The sequence below is a fragment of the Aethalodelphis obliquidens genome, unplaced genomic scaffold (assembly GCF_003676395.1).
Source record: "Aethalodelphis obliquidens isolate GAN/ISIS:26980383/991018 unplaced genomic scaffold, ASM367639v1 scaffold91, whole genome shotgun sequence".
Classification (NCBI taxonomy): domain Eukaryota; kingdom Metazoa; phylum Chordata; class Mammalia; order Artiodactyla; family Delphinidae; genus Aethalodelphis; species Aethalodelphis obliquidens.
The window spans coordinates 770,102-788,204 of record NW_020838035.1 but is presented as its reverse complement, the minus strand read 5'-3'; the positions used below and the strand labels follow the sequence as shown (position 1 = coordinate 788,204).

Below are 18,103 nucleotides of genomic sequence, written 5' to 3'. Positions count from 1 at the left end.
CCCCATCCAGGTCTGGGGCTCCCACAAGATTCCCCAGGACTGACCTGCTCCCCCAAAAGTGCCAACTTTCACACAGATTTGACACCAGAAGCCGACACCCAGGGTCCTTCTTGCCAAACTGGGTGGAGGGAAGCCCGAGAGACCCCTTTCCAGGACAAGGCAACGGGTCAGATCCGGAACTGCCCATCACGGGGAGGCGTCCCGGGACAGATGCCAAACCATCTATCTGTGGTACAGGGATGAGGGTGAGGAGGGCCAGGCGTCGGGCACAAAGCTTCAGGGGAGGTGCCTCCCAGCCGGGTCTCACGATCCAGAGCAGTAAACGCCGCGCTCACAAAAGGCCCAGGCGCGGATCCACAGGGAGAAGAATATCGGATGAGCACGACCTCGGGCTCCTCTTTGATTGATGAAGACGGGCCCCCGTGGGCGTCGAGGCAGGGCTGGGTGTCTGTTCCTGGCGTCTGCTCAGGTGAGCTGAGCCCCACAGGTACACACGGCTCCAGCCTCGCGACACTGAGCCCACCCACAGGCATCTCTCCTCGCTCGGAGAAGCTCACGTCCTTTAAACACCCACATTGCATGAGGGTCATCGACGTATCCTGCTGCCCCCGATCGCAAAGGGAAGAGGCGTCCCTGGGCGGAGTCAAGCCCCCAGAGGCGGGGGATGGGGCCGGGCTCAGCAGGGTCGGGGCGAGGGAAGGGGCCTTGGGGCTCTGCACCCCGGCAGCTCGCCTGCCTGCGTCTGGGGGCAAGTGTGAGCCTGCAGGAGTCGGGGGCACTGTGATTAGGCGGAAGCCTCTCGTCTGGGGAGAGCCACCCCGAACCGTTCATCCATTCAGCCAACGCACAGGACCCGGCGCAAGACACAGAGGTGGTCAAGACCCCCGGGCATCCAGCCTAGTACAGGGTGGCACGGCGGTCGGATCCCGTAACCGGGGTCAGTGACACACTCGGCATCCTCCTTGGGCATAAAGGCTTTGAATCCGTTGTGTGTTGCCCCGGATGACACATCTCAGAGGCCACGAGCCACGTTCAAATCCTGGGGGTCCCGCCCCCGCCCCCGGGGCTGGCGGTCAGTACTGAGTCTCCAGGGACAGCAGTCGAGGCCGCTGCCTGCCTCCCGCCCCCAAGCCCGGCCCCGGGGTCTTACCTGGGATGCAGGCAGCCTCTCCTGGTGCTGGTCTAGCTGGCCTGGGGGTGGGCCCCAAGCTCTCCTGGCTTCTCAGCTGTGCTGCAGGCAGCCTCCCGAAAGAGAAAGAACCTTGTTTCTTCTCTCATCAGTGTTTTTATAGCCTCCGGGGTCAGCCCCACCCCTAAAAACTAAGCCCCAGTGAGCCGGGGAGGCGGGGAGAATGCGTTGAGGGTGTGACCAGGTCCAGGAGCCCTCTGCACCCCTCAGCTCAGAATTATGGTCTGGGGTCAGGAACAGGACTGCAGCTCTGTGCTCTCCTGGAAGGAACACCCTTGCTTTCAAAGTCTGCTTTTCCTGTTCTCACTTCTGTTTGCAGGTTCCTCTTTGTCACAATCCTAGTGACTTCCCGCCATTCACCCGGCTTGGGCAGTTTCCTGGAGCCGTGTTGTGGGTAAAGCCGGTCAGCGTGAATGGCCGGGGCCCTGGCCCCTTCCTTCGAGGTCCCATTGGAATGACCGCTCGTGCCCAAGGGGACAGGGAGGTGACCCCGGGCCCCCGATGCGCTGGCTGCACGGGACTCACGCAGCTCTCAGCCTGGCCCCTACCAACCTGCTCCCGGGTGACCTTCCCTCACCCGGGCCCTCCTGGGCATCCCTTGCCTTCGCCCTACACCTGTCATCTGCCTGTCGCCGCTCCCAAGCTCCAGCCCCACGTGTCCGTCCCTCCACCCTCTCCCTTGAGGCAGGTCCTCTTGTCTCCTCCAGTGTTTCCTGTCTACTCCACAGCCCCAGTGCACATCCACCTGGACTCTCAGAGCGCGGTTTATTTAGAAACAGGGCTGTCACAGGTGTAGTGGATTAAGGTAACACAGACTCCACCTGGAACAGGCTGGTCCCTATGTCCCATGGGACTGCTGTCCTTATGAGAAGGTGGCCCCCGGGAGACAGGGACACAGGGAGGACACAGCCACATAAGGACAGAGGTGGGAGCCGCCTGGTGCCCCCAGAAGCTAGAAGAGGCGGGAAGGACCCTCCCCTGGAGCCTCTGGAGGGAGCGCAGCCCCGGGACACGTTGAGCTCAGACGTCTGGTCCCCGGGGCTGGGGGAGGATGCAGGCCTGTGGATTTAAGCCGAGCAGCCTGGGGTCCTTTGTGACGGCCGCCCACTTCCCGCAGAGCACGAGTCTTGGTGGCTGACCAGCGCCTCTGAGAGACAAAAGCCGCGTCTCCCCAAGGGAAGGACCAGACGCCCATCCCCTCATCCCTGTTCAGGGCTGGTGAGCATCTTGCTAAGACCTGAGGCGACTGTGAAATGCACGCTAGGCAGTGCCCACTCTTGGTGGACACCTCATGTCTGCCCAGGGTCCCTCTTCGTCTGGAACTGAAGCACAGTGATGCCGGGGCAGGGGGTGTCTAGGCAGATGCAGTGCGGGGCAGGGGTGGGCACAGATGACAAAGCTGAGGAATGACAGTCCAGAGTGGACTTCACCCATGGGGCTGAGCCCAGGCTGGACCCCTTTCCTGGCAGTGCGCCCCCAGATGCTGAGGGGTGACGTTCAGATGTGGGTTCTGACTCCTGGGTCTGGGGCGGATGCCCCACGACCCTTCTTTCTTTTCTTTCTCTTTCTCTCCCTCTCTCCCTCCCTCCTCTCCTTCCTGCCCTTTTAGTTTTCCCCAAAAAGCCCAAAACCCCAGTAGAAAAGGAAGACACAACAGAAAAGCACCGCGGGGCCTCCAGGCCACAGGACAGGTGCTCATTAGCTCAGCAGATCCAAAAAAGCTGAGCCCTGACTGTCCGTGGGGATACTCAGCCCCAAGGCAGCCCAAACGTGCGGGCACGGCACAGACCCCGGGAACCTTGCCAACCGGAGGCCCTGGGCGTGCGTACGTGGGGTGACAAGAGGACAAACAGGGGCCACTGGTGTCAAGTCTGTTCCATGAAGGCCACACCCCCAAATCCGCCCACAGCCCCGCCAGTGTCGCTATAACCCCGGGGAAGACTTGAGGTTTAGTGTTTGGGGGGGGGGGGTCTCCGGATGGGGGGTGGGACCAGGTGAGGCAGAGGATGGTGGCGCTACCCAGAGGAGGCGACAGAGGCCCAGGGGCGCATGCGTGCTGAGCCGTCTCCCTCCATGGGACCGCAGACCCCTCGGCCGCCCACTCCGGGGCCCCCGGCTCCGTCCCCATCAGCGGTTTAGTGCCGTCAGACAAGCAATGACTAATTTCAGAAAAGCCCCCACACACCCGGGGGCTGGCGGCGTGGGGAGTGTGCGTTGTGTGCCTGGAATCCAGCCCTCCATGTGGGGAAGGAGCTACGGGGAACAGAAATGGGGAACCGGGAAAGGGGGTTGGCGAGGCCAGGGCACGGAGCAGCTGGGCCGGGAGAGACCAGAATAGCAGCCGGTCCAGCCAGCGCCTAGCACCTGCCACGCGGCCCGGGGGCATGGCCGGCTCGGCGAGGAGGGCGGGGTCGGCAGCGCCTCCGCCCCAGGAAACCCGTGGCCCCGTGGACGGCAGACGACAGCCCACCCGGGGCTCCCGGCCGCCGGGGGACTCCTAGGGACCTGCCGAGGGGCGGGACGCCCCCCGCGGGATGCAGTGGATCAGTTCCCCGGGGGCTGCCTCCCTGTGGCCACGGTCACCGCCCAGCAACGCAGCCCCTAAACCCCCTTCCCACGCGGCCTCCGGCTGGGCCCGCGTACCCAGAACGCAGGCCACGGCACAGAGCTTCGACCGGCCGGTGGACATAAAAGTGATGGGCTCCCACCCTTATCATCCAGGCGCCCGGGCTTCCCATCCTCCCAACAACGTTTATGAGACAGGGTTTGGCCATGAGATGACGCTTTTTGGCTACATGTCCTTCAAACACCACAGTAAAATGCTAACAACACTAGTGACTGTGATTCGATGATGAAATAGTTGCAGGACCACCTTGAATCGAAGTAGGCTCACATATTTAAGAGAATATATTTACACAGTGCTATATATAGGATGGATAACCAACAAGGACCTACCGTGTAGCACAGGGAACTCTATTCAATATCTTGTAATAGGAAACGAATCTGGAAAAGAATATATATGTGTAACTGAATCACTTTGCTGCACACCTGAAACTAACACAACACTGGTAATCAACTATACTCCAATATAAAATAAAAAGTTTAAAAGTAAATAATAGGGACTTCCCTGGTGGCGCAGTGGTTGAGAATCCGCCTGCCAATGCAGGGGACATGGGTTCGAGCCCTGGTCCAGGAAGATCCCACATGCCGTGGAGCAACTAAGCCCGTGCGCCACAACTGCTGAGCCTGCGCTCCAGAGCCCTTGAGCCACAACTACTGAGCCCACACGCCTAGAGCCCGAGCTCTGCGACAAGAGAAGCCACCGCAATGAGAAGCCCGCGTACCGCAAAGAAGAGCAGCCCCCACTCGCCGCAACTAGAGAAAGCCCGCGCACAGCAATGAAGACCCAACGCAGCCAAAAATAAATAAATTAATTTTTTAAAAGTAAATAACAACTAAATAAAAGACTACATGTATATAGTATATTATAATCATACAGGTACATTAATGTATGACTTACATGGTGTACATTAATTAATGTTTGCATCAATGTTACATAGCGTTCATGTCTATTAATTAACCTTGGTGTATAAGTACATTCGTATACATTAAATATTAAATGTGTGTTTATTTATTTAAGGGAAAACGTTCCGTCTGTCTGTCGCTACAGACACACGCGTGTTTCCGGCGGGGTTCAGCCTGTCTCCCTGGGGCCTGCGTCTCACACACCCTGTTGGGTCCAGCGGGTCCATCCTGAGGGCAGAACCTGACCTTCCTGGGGCCACCATCCCCAGCCCCTGGGGGGCCCCGGACCCACTTCAAATCTACTCTGGTTTAGACGCCAACACCCACTCCTGCTCTGAAGCGTTTCAGGAACCTCTCTCTCACGGGGAGACTTGTATCTAGTCTTCCGTCCAGAAAAACGTGCAGAGAGAAATTCTTGTCTCCAGAGAGTCCCCCCTCCCCCTCCCCCTCCCCCTCCCCTCCCCTCCCCCTCCCCCTCCCCCCCCCCCCCGCGCTCTGCCTCTAAACCGTAAGTCCCCCGTTTTTGCCCGCCCTTGGGGGAACCCGGGGGGGGGGGGGGGGGGGGGGGGGGGGCGGGGGGTGTGTCTCAGGCAGGAGGCGCCAAACCGCAGCTCATGACCTGGGGCGGGGGCCCACCCCGCCCCCCTGAGCTGCGCTGCACCTCCCTCGCTGGCCGATGCCGAGCTTTGCAAAGCTGCAGACGGGCGTGGTGGGGTGCACGTCGGGACCTGCAGTCCTGCCGGTCTGAGAGCCCAGGGCAAGAGCGAGAAGTGAACATCACAGGCTGAGGGGACTTCCCTGGCCGTCCAGTGGCTAAGACTCCGCGCTCTCCATGCAGGGAGCCCGGGTTCGATCCCTGTTCAAGGAACTAAGGTCCCACACGCGTGCCGCAACTAAGACCCGACGCAGCCAAATAAATAAATAAATATTTTCTTAAAAAAGAAAGAAAAATAAAGAAATTCGCAGGCTGAGGCACAGGTTACCCCGTGCGCTCTGAGGTCCCCAGAGACCCTCCAGGGCCACTTCCCGGCACAAGGCTGGGCCGTGCCCTCGGGGTCAGGCCGGGCTGGTCTCCGGGATTCTCCCGAGGGGAGGGGCTGCTCTCCTGACCTTTCCCAACAAAAGCACTTCCGCCGTGGTGGCGGAGCGTCTTCCTGGAGGAGGGGACACGCCTTGCTGTAAAATTCCTGGCCTGGCGCTCCGGACACGGACACGGCGCGGGTGAGCTGTACCCTCTGCGTTTTCGGGGAACCTGCAGACCTGTCCTCCCAGCTGCTGCTTCTGGGGGCCCCGGCACTTAGGGACCACCAGCGCCCTGGCCGCTGGGGGTGGGAATCTTTGCTGCACTTTTTAATAACTCTCCAAATTCACATCCCTTAGAGCCTCAGAACGGGACCTTGGTAGGAAACAGGGCCTTTGCAGATGGGATAAAGTCAAAGATCTGAGCTGAGGTCCTCCTGGAGGAGGGTGGCCCTACATCCCATGACAGGGTCCTTCTAAGACACAGAAGGCGAGAGACCCAGACACAGAGGAGAAGCCCCGGGAAGACGGAGGCAGAGATGGGAGGGACGCGGCCACAAGCCCAGGGACGCCTGGAGCCCCCCGAAGCTGGAAGAGGCGGGAAGGACCCTCCCCTGGAGCCTCTGGAGGGAGCGCGGCCCTGGGACACCTTGACCTCAGGCTTCTGGTCTCCAGGACTGGGGGGAGGATGGATGCCTGTGGTTTTTGGCCCTCAGTCTGTGGTTGTTAGAGCCGCCCTGGACTCTGCTGTAAGAAATAACACTCTTTTTCTCTCACCATGCACCCCTACCCGCTCCCTGTGGCCTCCTGAAACCTGCCCAGGTCCCTGGCCCCATGCCAGGGAAGCTTACCCTTCCCATAGGGTGCCTGTCCCACCGGTGCACAGGTCCGCTCTGGAACCTGCCGGTGGCCAGCCCAGGCTTGGGCCGACTTGCCAGGTTCTGATTTTTATCGTAAACCCTTCCGTGTAAATAAGAGTGTGCCGGGGCCAAGCCCATCCGTAGCCGGAGCTGATGCTCCCACGAGAAGCCCGTCTTTCCAGGTCCAGGTTGTCTCAGGTGGCGTCACGGCCAGAGGCTCTCTGGGGTGATGACACAGGGTATCTCGAGGTCACGGGTTCCTCGGCCACAGAGATAGCGAGTGTTTCCTCCACTTAGACCTCATCTTTTCTATTTTCTCTGAAGCACCGCACGTCTTTTGAAAGAGACGCCTTCTTAGCTCTGGCCCAACCCCAAACATGGAAGTTTCTAAATGAAATCTTCCTTATCAGTGGCCGCAGCCTTTCGTGAAACACCCGTTTCTTCGTAGTGTTTTCTTCGGTTGGGCTCAGGGCGTCCCAGGAAATCGGAGCGGGCGTCTCCCTCTGTGTCTGGGGCGCGACTCTGCTGTTTGCTTCCCTGGCTGACAGCCTGAGCGAGCCCCGCCTGGGAGATGGGTCTCTTGTGGGTGTGGACGGAACCCAGCCTGGATGTTTAATGTGGGGTTGTAGAGACCCGCCACCGAATTTGTCTGCGTTGGATCTTCGTTGCTGCGAGTGGGCTTTCTCTAGTTGCGGCGAGCGGGGGCTACTCTTCGTTGTGGTGCGTGGGCTTCTCACTGCGGTGGCTTCTCTTGTTGCGGAGCACGGGCTCTAGGTGCACGGGCTTCAGTAGTTGTGGCTCACGGGCTCTAGGCGCGCGGGCTTCAGTAGTTGCGGTGCACGGGCTTAGTTGCTCTGCCACATGTGGGATCTTCCTGGACCAGGGCTCGAACCCGTGTCCCCTTCATTGGCAGGCAGATTCTTAACCACTGCGCCACCAGGGAAGTCCTGTCACTTTTTAATTTTACTAAAAATACACCACGAATATCTTTCCTTAGGTGCAGAAATGAATCTACGTCTCCTTACAATTTCTGCACAGCCCACACCATTGCATTCATACAAGTCCGTGAATAAACATCCAGGCGATTTTTCGTTTTCTTTACTTATCATAAACGGTTTTCCCTGAAAGGGAGAGAGGTCACACCCAGACAGGAGAGGGTCAGGGCGGAGCACAGATGCCAGCTCCGAAGTCTGCACGTGGTAGTGTGACAGCAAGGATGGGGCCGTCTGTCCTAAGTCGGAGGCTGTCTGTCTGTCTGCCCCCCAAGAGACGGCGAAAACCCATCCCTCCACCTGGATTGCAGGCATCTCGGAGATGAAGATGCCCGTGATGTGTTCGTTCTTTTCTTTCTTAAAAACGGCTTTATTGACGTTTAACTCACAAGCTGCAGAATTCATGCTAAGCGCACGGTTTGACGGCATTCAGCACATTCCCAGTGTTGTGCAGCCATCACCTCTGTCTGGTTCCAAAGCACTATCATCCCCCCAGATGGAGGCCCTACACATTCCCAAGCCCCCCCGGACTCCCCAAGTCTCTCCAGATGTCCCCCAGGGCTGCATGCTATAGCAGAACCCCAAGACGCTCCATCAGTGATTCTGGTCCTTGTGTATGCAATGGTCCACAGACGTCCGCAGCGGACATGGGACGCCCCCACCTTCCTCCACACGCCCGCAGCCCCTTGGCTGGGTGGTCTCCTAGGGATGCCCGTGCCCCAGGCACTCCAGGTGGTCACCAGGCATTCAACACATGCTGCACAGGTGTGGCGAGCCAGCCGGCAAAGGGGACAGAGCCTGCATCTGCAGCCAGGGCTGATGCCACCGCCCTGAGTCGACCCCTCGGGCCAGACACCACCCGCCTCGGGGCCTGGGAAGCTGAGAAACTGGGGCCGGGAAATGGGCGGGTTGCTCACCGCTGCCCCCGTGTGGTGGCTGTGACCATAGCCGGCCTCCATCGCCTGTGCCTGGACGGTCACCCAGCAGGTGGTTCCGAATTGTGACACCAGGGACAGCCCCTAACCGGTACTGAGCTCACAGTCGCTTTGCCCGGCGGCGTCCTCAGGACCCGTCTTCCAGACACGCGTGTGCTCTCTGCAGAGACCCCTGGCTTTGCCTCTTTCTTGAAAGCCTCTTCTTTTTAATCAATAAACTAATTTATTCATTTTTTATTGGCGTATAATTGCCTTACCGTGGTGTGTCAGTTTCTGCTGTACAATGAAGTGACTCAGCTCTATGTATACCTGTATCCCCTCCCTCTTGGACCTTCCTTCCATCCCCCTCCCCCATCCCACCCACCTAGGTCATCACAGAGCACCAGAGCTGAGCTCCTTGTGCTATGCCGCAGGTTCCCACTGGCTATCTGTTACCCACGGTAGCGTATTTATGTCCATCCTAATCTCTTTTTAAAGTTTATTCTTTGGAGCACAAAATAATGACTGCCTTTTGCGGGAAGCGTAAAGCCCGCAAGCACACGGGAAAGTCAAACTCCCCCCGACCCGGCCACCAGGAGAGAACCAGTGCGGACATTGGGCCACGTATGGGGCTCAGGCAGCAGACGGGCCATCCCTTTAGCAGCCGCCCCCTGCCCTCATTCCCCTCCCTCCGCCCTAAGCAACCTCAAATCTGCTTTTTGAATCTGGGTTTCTGGCCATTCTGCGTGCACGGGGTGACAGGCGTGGGCCCTTTTGTGTGTGGCCTCCGTCATGCTGTTCTCGAGGTTTTTTGGGGGGTGGGGGTGGGGGGCGGGTGTTGCCTTTTACAGAGGAATTTCAGGCCCATGCTGGACAAAACCGCTGCCCTCACCACCAGCCCGATCAGGACCACAAGGAAGTTCTTCTCTGGGAAACCTGATGGGACAGAGGCGCAGAGGGTCAGGAGTGACCGGGTGGTCAGGTTTGCACACGTCGGCTACCAACCCGGTATCAGACTGCGGGGCGGGGGAAGCAGGGCTGAGCAGAGGAGAAGAGAACTTCCAGACACAGGGGCCTGAGGAACGTGGGAATCTTGGCAGTGAAGAATCGATTCTTCTGCGATCCTGTCCCACCCCACCCCACCCCTTTTCACTGTCCCCATATTTCCCACCCTGCTGCTCACAAGACAGGACCCACCAATTACATTTCCACGAGGGCACAGCTAATACCACACAATGCCTTCCTTCTCAATGGATATTAACTTTCACTACTGCACTACATAACCAAAGGAATGAATGTGTAATTGTGAAATGTCAAGGATGAGAGAAAGGGGTGTGTGTGTGTGTGTGTGTGTGTGTGTGTGTGTGTGTGTGTGTGTGGTGTTGTTTTCGTTTTAATTGCAAATGAGGCTTTTCTGGGGGAACTCTGACTTGACTCGTGTAGCCTGGACACCTGCAAGCCATGAACTCACTGCCTATGGGGAAGGAGGCTCAGACATGGATTTGGTAGCTCCTCTCTGGGGAAGGGGTGGGGCAGCCCTTCTTTTAGGCATTCAGCAGGTGCATACTTAGAGCTCATGCCCTGTTGGCTGCTAATGAATCCCGAGGGAGCCCTGGAGGGAGGGACTGGGTGGATCCCGACCTTGTGGGTTTTCTGCTGGTCCTACAGGGCAGGCATGAGGCTGCATGAGGTGCCCTGTGGGTCTGCCAACCTTGAACCTACGGGGCCAACCCTTGGCATTTCCTGCCAGGAGCCAAGCCAGCCGTGCTGACAGATGGCAGCTGTCAGATTTTCAGGCAACTCACTTTGTGATACCCCTCCCGGCCCCCTGAAGGAGGGAGGCACTCTGGAGGTCAGAGCCCCCTCATGTGGGGAGAGAAGTGGGGACACCCTGGCTGACCCCACGAGGGTGACCTCCCTGGGGTGGGGGGTGACTGGCAGCCGGAGCCTCAGAGACATCCCAGTGAGACCGAGGCAGGAGTGACCCACAGCAGCGTGTGTTCCTGTGGTTGCAGCTGGGTGGGGCCCTCCCCATAGGGTTACCCCAGAAACATGGGAGGGCGCGTAGGGCCGCAGGACAGGCTGCAGGTTGTGTGTTTAATCAGAGAGCTTGCGGGACCCACCCTGGGGCCCCTCTGCTGAGAGGGGCCCTGCAGTTGGCTCAGTGGACCCCCGTAAAGATGTGTCCCCATCCTATACCCTGGGAACCGGGACCTTATTTGGAAAGAGAGTCTCTGCAGATGTGATGCAGTGAAGGGTGTGATGAGGTCCTCCTGGAGGAGGGTGGCCCTATATCCGATGACAGGGTCCTTCTAAGACACAGAAGATTCCTTCCTACCAACCAACCTCTGTACTGTTACTATTCTATAGGAGAATGGTTTCCAGGAACACATAATCTTTTAACAGTTCAATTATTAATGTGCAAGTTTTGAATTTATAGAACAAACATTAAAATTGCACTTACAGTTACCTCCTCGCAAAATGGAGATTCAATGAGATAATGCATATACCTGACTGTTTTGTAAGCTCTTAATGAAGGTGAAACTATTTGAAATAAAAGAGAAACTGACCCCCCCCCCAAAAAAGAAGGAGGGTCAAGCAGCAGGATTCAGAGGAAGGGCCCCTGCTTCCCTCCCCCCTGGCCAGGCATCGGTGGCCTCGGGTGTTCCCGGGAGACTCACCGAAGTGCTGCGTGGAGCTCCATTCACTCCAGATTTTATAGGACACGCGCTTCACACGCATGCGGGCGGTGTGCTGTCCCATCACGGCAGAATCGGGCATTCGCTACTCATTTTTATCACCTCCTATTTGGAAGACCTTTAAAAGAAAAGAGGATCTTGTGATGGACTTTGGTGACAAACGCCAGGCTGGGAACAGGGCGAAGGCAGAGCGTGTGCACATCGCAGGAGAGCATCCTGACACCGGGCGGACACCTGGGACCCGCTTCCTCGGTCCATATTCCCCTCCCTCCCCGCAATGGCAGGGCCCTAAGGGGCTTTGCCGTCTTGCACCTGGGTCTCACAGCTGTCCGTCTGTGCCCACATCTCGGGCAGGGTCCCCATGCCCTTGGGAAGTGAGGTTGGGGTTATTCTGATTCTTTCTACACAGAGGACAGATCCTTCACTTCATCACATCTGCAAAGGCCCTGCTTCCAAATGAAGTCCCATTCTGTGGTTCTGGGTGGACATGACTTTTAGGGGGGCGCTTTCAGGTCGCTACACTGTGTACTGAGAAGGTGTCAGTAGCTCCATTGGGAAGAAGGACGTTGCTCTGTCCTCGGGGCGGGTGACAACCGGCTCCTTGAGCTGAGTCAGAGGCATTTGGGAAATCACAGCTTCACCATCGGAGACAAAGCCCGGTGACCCCTAAAGGGGCTCAGTGGGACCCGGGGCTGAGCCGTGCCGGCTGCCCGCTGAGGGCTCAACTTCGAGCATCTAAGACCCAAGCAGGGAGGCTGCAGAGAAAGGAAGGGGTACTTACGGGCTCTCGCTTAGAGAGGCTGCCCTGTAGACAGAACAAAGGAAAGATGGTAAGTGGCTCTCTTCTCAGCCTTGTCTGCAAATGTGGGAACCCCCTCGGAACCCCAGGATGGGTATGAAATGATTTTAAGCAGAAGATATTTGGGATTCAACAGATGCAGGAAAAATAAGCTTCTCGGAGTTTCTCTTATCAGACTGAAAGCAAAAGCTTCTGGGAGTGAAGCATGCCATAAATTCCCTCGGGGACACTTCACTCCCAGGAAAGAGTTGGAACCATCATAAATTCTGTCTCCAGGGAAGTTTTATGGCCTTGAAGAAAGTACCACTGTACTGGCATAAACAAACATTATCACAGACTTTCTTATGCACCATTTGTTCTCCTAGAAACCCATCTGTCTTTCCTAAAGATACCCATCTGTAGGAAATTCCCTGGCGGGCCAGTGCGCTTTCACTGCTGTGGACCCGGGTTTGAAAGAAAGCCATTTTTTTTTCCCCATTGCAGCCTCTTCTCCCTTCTTTCCTTTCCCCTATTCATTTAGGAAGAAAAGTTCCTAAGTTCAGCTATTTCAAAGTGAGCTCTTTTGTGCACTCCGTACGGATAGGAATCAATGTTGCCTTTTTTGACGGGGCCCCTGCTCTGAGGGGACTTGCTTTCCGAAGAAAGCAAATGTGGATGAAAACCCTAAAGGTAAGAGCTAAAAGTAGAAACCCCTCAGAATAAAAAAAAAGCGGAATCTTTACAACTTTGGGCGAGGCAAACCAGTTTGCTAGGTACTACAATGTCTTTTGTCTTTCAATGACAAAAGAAAACAAGATAAGTGAACGTCTTCGAAAAGGAATGAGCAGGGCTTCCCTGGTGGCGCAGTGACTGAGAGTCCGCCTGCCGATGCAGGGGACACGGGTTCGTGCCCCGGTCCGGGAAGATCCCACATGCCGCGGAGCGGCTGGGCCCGTGAGCCATGGCCGCTGAGCCTGCGCGTCCGGAGCCTGTGCTCCGCAACGGGAGAGGCCACAACAGTGAGAGGCCCGCATACCGCAAAAAAAAAACAAAAGAAAAAAACACCAAAGATAAAGTTGCTAATTTCCTGACACTTTCAGACCAGAGGAGGATTTTAGAACCTAGAGCCACTAGCCAGATGAAGAAGATGGGTGTTTTCTTCCTGGATGTTTGGACATTTTAGACCGGTGCCCCCCCCGGGGCCTTGAGGAAACATTTCTGGACTGTGGGACAGCATTTAACGTGAAGACCCCAGCGAGGCCTCGTGTAATTCACTATATGTCTGTTCGTCGTCAGTGACAAGATAAGAAAACAAAACCTCTTTGGGGGGTCACAGGAACTCTTGTCAAACCTGCACCTTCATCAGAGAGCTTGAACGACGTTCGTTACGGGGTACCATCTGCTATAGGTTTTAGACGCACTTGAACACACTGAATGTATGGTAAGATGAATTTGCGGGGTAGGGGATGTTTAGGGTGCTATGAAAATTTAACTTCGCCCACCGGTATGATATAGGATTCAAAAAGGCTCTTGTTATAAATTAAACCAGCAAAGTTGTAACCAAATTCCCAGGGAGGGAAGAGCCCATAAGACGGTATCACTGAGCTGAGAAATCATTCTTTCTTTTCAGCTAAAAGCTACTGACAGGGGCTTCCCTGGCGGTGCAGTGGTTAGGACTCTGTGCTTCCACTGCAGGGGGTGCAGTTTCCATCCCTGGTCGGGGAACTAAGATCCTGCAAGCCATGCGGTGCAGCCTCAATAAATAAATAAATAAAGCTGCTTTTTGGAATCACGCAGACAGTTTGATATCTAAGGGTAGGCATTCTATCAAAGCTCATATATATATAGAAGCAAGCAGCGGGAAGGTTACGAGAAAGATCATAACGAGAGCTGCTAAGGATGCTGACGACCCAGCACCCTCAAGCGCTGTTTGTGGGGATCTAAAATAGTGCAGCTGCCTTGGAGAACAGTCTGCCATTAACCTGCTCGAGCTGCCATAGCAAATACCATTAGTCGAGGGGTTTAAACCACAGACACTTATTTCCCACAGTTCTGGGGCTGAATGTCTAAGATCGGGGCACTGGCATGGCTGGGTTTCTGGAGAAAACCTTCTTCTTGTCCTTCGGACAGCCACCTTCACACTGGGACCTCATGTGATGGAGAGAGGGGCTCTGGTGCATCTTCTTCTCTTTTAAGGACACTAATCTCATCGTGGGGGCCCCACCCTCATGACCTCATCTAACCCTAATTAATCACCTCCCAAAAGCCTCACCTCCTAACACCATCCCATGGCGGGGGTCAGAGCTTCAGCATATAAATTTTGGGGAGGACACAGCAAAAAGCAGGCAGTTCTTAGACCTTATAAAGTCAGACATACAGTTCCTGTGCGGCTCGGGAATTTCACTCTCAGTATTTACCCCAAATAAAGGAAGAATCCCTTCCACAGAAGGACTTGTACCCAAATGTCATACAGCAGCTTGATTTTTTTGTCAGCCCAAACTGGGAATGACCAAAGCGCCCATCAGTGGGAAAATGCACCTAGCAACTGTGATATAGGCGTGCACTGGGTTGGAGTGAGATTCATCTATGAAAAGCACCGAGCTACCCGTATACTCAAGGACGTGGACCAATCTCAAAACACGCTGAGCTAAAAGAAAGCCAGACAACAGGATTCATACCGTGGGCTTCCCTCTCCAGGAAACTTGGGAGATGGTGCGTCTCATCTACAGGGGCTGGGGTGTCCCCTGGCTGAGGGAGGGACGGGGAGTCCAGAGGGAAGCGTTCCACATCGTGCTTGTGACACGGGTTTGTCCACTCGCTAAACCGCACGAGGCTACACTAAGGATGTTCAAATCATCCCTCCATCCGGCAGATTTTCCAGAAGACCTTAGAGCTGTTAGCTAGGAGATGTTGAATTAGGAGAGATGTGACTGCCCCCTCCTCACTCACCACACCCCTCCCGGGATTAGAGAAGGAGATCCCAGCCCTGGTAGATGTTTGTGCTGCCCTCAGCAGTGGGGTCCCCGGCTGCCCTGAACTTTTAGGACCGCACAGGGTGATGCGGGGTGGGAAAGACCCGGTGCGCAGTGTCACCACGCAGAGTACTAACCCCACGGGCTGGCTGGTCCCAGGGACCCTGAGGGCTGCATCGCCCTGAAAGCTCAGGGATGGAACACCTTGAGGGCACCCTGGGGAGAGACAGGCCCTGCCCCTGCAGGATGGCGTGTGGGTCAGTGAGTGAGTCAACGAGTCCACGTCCCGTTTCCCCCTCTGACCTGGCCGCCCACGATGGACCGGTGTCCCTGGCGTGGACCCCAGAGGCAGCAGGCTTCACCCACGGCCGGGGTCTGTCCCCTGTGTCTCAATGAGAGGGGGGCCTCCCCGGGACCCTCAGGTCCTGCAGGTCAGCCACTGCCCGCTGGGGACTCCACTGAGAAAGACAGAGACAGAGAGACACCGCCGGAAATAGTGCAAGTTGGCGGTGACTCAGTTTGTACTGCAGTCTGTCCGCAAATGACATTTCCTGAACTGTCACTATTCTGTGTTCCTTCCGTGTTTCATCACCTAAAAGAGAGAGTCTGCCGAGACACGGTTTTCCTTCCAGAGACCCTGATACGCTTTGCAGATATTCGCCTTTTATCTTCCTTCTGTTCCCCTAGCCTCTCCCCCCTGGCCCTTTAATATTATTATCATCCTCGTTACTAACGGACAAGTTTTTCAACAGGTTTCGGTTTTCGGAGACGCTCAGCGGAAGGCACGGAGTTCCCATGGACCCCTCTCCCACCCTCTCCCAGGTTCCCCTGTTACCCTCCTATTATGGAATATCCTGCGTTGGGTGGTGCATCTGTTACCATGGATACGTTGATACTGATAACATTGTTCTTAGCCGGGATGTCGTGTAGCCACACAGAACCGGTTCCCTGTCGGAACCAGGGCTTCCAAAGCCCCAGAACCCACTTTTCTATTTCTTTTTTTCCGCATATGAAACAGAGAAGTTGCAGCTGCCACGGGGAGAGGATTGGGCTCCAGACTCTACCCTCATCCCCGCTTTCCTTGCCCTCCTTCCGCACCCCCAACCCATCTATGAATTGCTTTTTGTGTTTCAACAAGAAGTGGGGCCCTTTACTAATGAACTCAGCCGTGTTCCTTCCTTAGGGGGTTTACGACCATCCGGTGTTTTGTGGTTTGTGAGCAGTGACTGTGCTGGTGACAGAGGAGGGTCCGTTCGTCTGATCTGGGTGGCCGGGCTGGACTTGAGGATTTGAGCTGGCGGGGTGGGGAAGGGGCTTCTGGGTTTGCTCCCTGAGTCCAGGTGGGTGGTCACGGGTCCCTGGTCCTGGACACCCTCCCCCCATGTGAGATGCCCCGGCAGGTCTTGTCTTGTAGGGCTGGACCCCTGTGTCCCTGTGGGGGGGTGATGCCTGGTCCCGGAGACTACTGGGCCCCTCCTCCTGTGGGTGGCCTTCCCGCAGCACCCCAGCTTCTCCATCCCAGGGAGGCCTCAGCCCCCAGAGCACTGGGGTCCCCGGTGCAGCCCTGAGGAGGAATCAGTGTGCTGGGGTGAGGCAGGAAAGTGCATCCTCAGGGCTCCAAGAAAGTCAGGAAAATCCTGGCTTTATTCCGGGCTCTTCCCTCCCCACCCCATACTAGCCCCTCCAGACCCAGTACAGACAAAAGTCTCAGCACAAGCCCCTCCCCTTCCACCCCTCCCCTCCCCAAGCCTCAGGGCTCTGTTCAGGGACTTTGTGGGCCTCCCTGGAATTCCCACAACCCAGTGGAGCAAGCACTGTCTTCAATCCCATTTCACAGATGCGGCCCAGAGAGGGCAAGCAGGCTGCCCAAAGTCACACAGCCTTGACGGCATAGCCCCTGTGCGCACTTGGGGACTGTTGCCTGGAGTTCCGAGTTGGCACTCAGCGAAACAAAGAAAGCGTTGCTCTCTGAGCAGGTACGGCAAACACCCAAAGACCCTGCAGGGCGGGTATGGCCCAGTCACTCAGTGCCGGTGGGGATGTGCAGAGGGGTCCCCAGAACGGGGTGGAGGTCATTTATGACATTGGGGGAGCCACGTAGTGCGATGCCATAGTGAGCAGATTCCCAGCCTCACCCTGTTGGGGAAACATAATTAACCCCAAGCCTCCTGCGAACCCAGGAAACCTCCCCACAATGACTGGAGGGGAAGAACACAGTTTTATCACTGAAGGAGCCCCAAACCAGGAAGGGACGCCCATCACAGGCTGAGACCTGGCAGGGACCGGAAAAGTCCCACCTTCTCGCACAGCCCGGAGGGGCCGACCAACCCCAGCCTCCTCGTCGGGATAAACGATCACTATTTCCTGAAGCAACAGGCCTTGACTGGCCCGCGGGCCGCGCAGCGTTTGCCCTAACCCCCCTGGCTTATAGGGGCCCCATCTACGGTAACCAGCTGCCTCTCTCCGGAGAAAGAAAACACACGTCTCCCAGCTTTAGTGCCAGGAGGTACGTGTGCAACTTGGAGCGAGGTCGTCCTTGCCCTGATGTCACAGAAGAGAGAGTTTAAATCATCTTTCTTGGCCTCCCACCTTCTGAGACGGCCCACACTCTGTCTGTGGTGTGTGTTTCTCTCTAAATAAAGAAAAACAAATATCATATAATATCACTTCCATGTTGAATTTAGAAAAATGGTACAGATGGACTTATTTGCAAAGTAAACACAGAGTCACGAGATGTAGAGAACAAACGTATGGTTACCAAGGGGGGGTGGGGGGGTGGGATGAACTGGGCGATTGGGACGGACATCTATACACACTACTATGTATAAAATAGGTAACTAAGGAGAACCTGCTGTATAGCACAGGGAACTCCACTCAGTGCTCTGCGGTGACCCGAATGGGAAGGAGGGGATAGGTGTACATGTATAACTGATACACTTAGCTGTACAGCAGAAACTCACGCAACAATGTAAAGCAACTCTACTCCAGTAAAAATTAATTTTAAAAATAAATAAAATTATTTTCCTTCATTTTAATTTGTGTCTGTCCTTACAAATCTCATTTACCTGACCTTCACCTCAGAGAGGGCATGCACTGGGGTTACCGGCCAAAAGCGGCCTGTGTTTGGAGGGCCTGTGAGCTAAGAATAAATTGT

The 18,103-nt window shown here is 56.1% G+C and overlaps 1 protein-coding gene and 1 long non-coding RNA gene across 7 annotated transcripts in view; one reads left to right on the top strand and one right to left on the bottom strand.

Moving 5' to 3' along the window:
- IL3RA (interleukin 3 receptor subunit alpha) overlaps window positions 1-7,108 on the bottom strand; it is a 29,320-nt gene extending 22,212 nt beyond the window's left edge. For 2 of the 5 annotated variants that reach the window (XM_027095488.1, XM_027095492.1), the window contains exons 1-3: window positions 6,586-7,108; window positions 4,145-4,192; window positions 1,151-1,242 (exon numbers count right to left, since the gene is read on the bottom strand). The gene's annotated coding sequence lies outside the window, so the exon portion shown is untranslated. The remainder of the gene's footprint in view (window positions 1-1,150; window positions 1,243-4,144; window positions 4,193-6,585) is intronic. The other 3 variants (XM_027095490.1, XM_027095493.1, XM_027095489.1) reach the window with 2 other exon arrangements.
- LOC113614161 (uncharacterized) lies at window positions 5,595-17,319 on the top strand. 2 transcript variants are annotated; one of them, XR_003430487.1, is made up of 4 exons: window positions 5,595-5,935; window positions 12,519-12,667; window positions 13,274-16,925; window positions 17,130-17,319. It is a non-coding gene; the product is annotated as an uncharacterized LOC113614161 (long non-coding RNA). The 2 variants fall into 2 exon arrangements; XR_003430486.1 differs by lacking the exon at window positions 5,595-5,935 and having other exon boundaries at window positions 9,397-12,667.
- The last annotated feature ends 784 nt before the right edge of the window (window positions 17,320-18,103 follow it).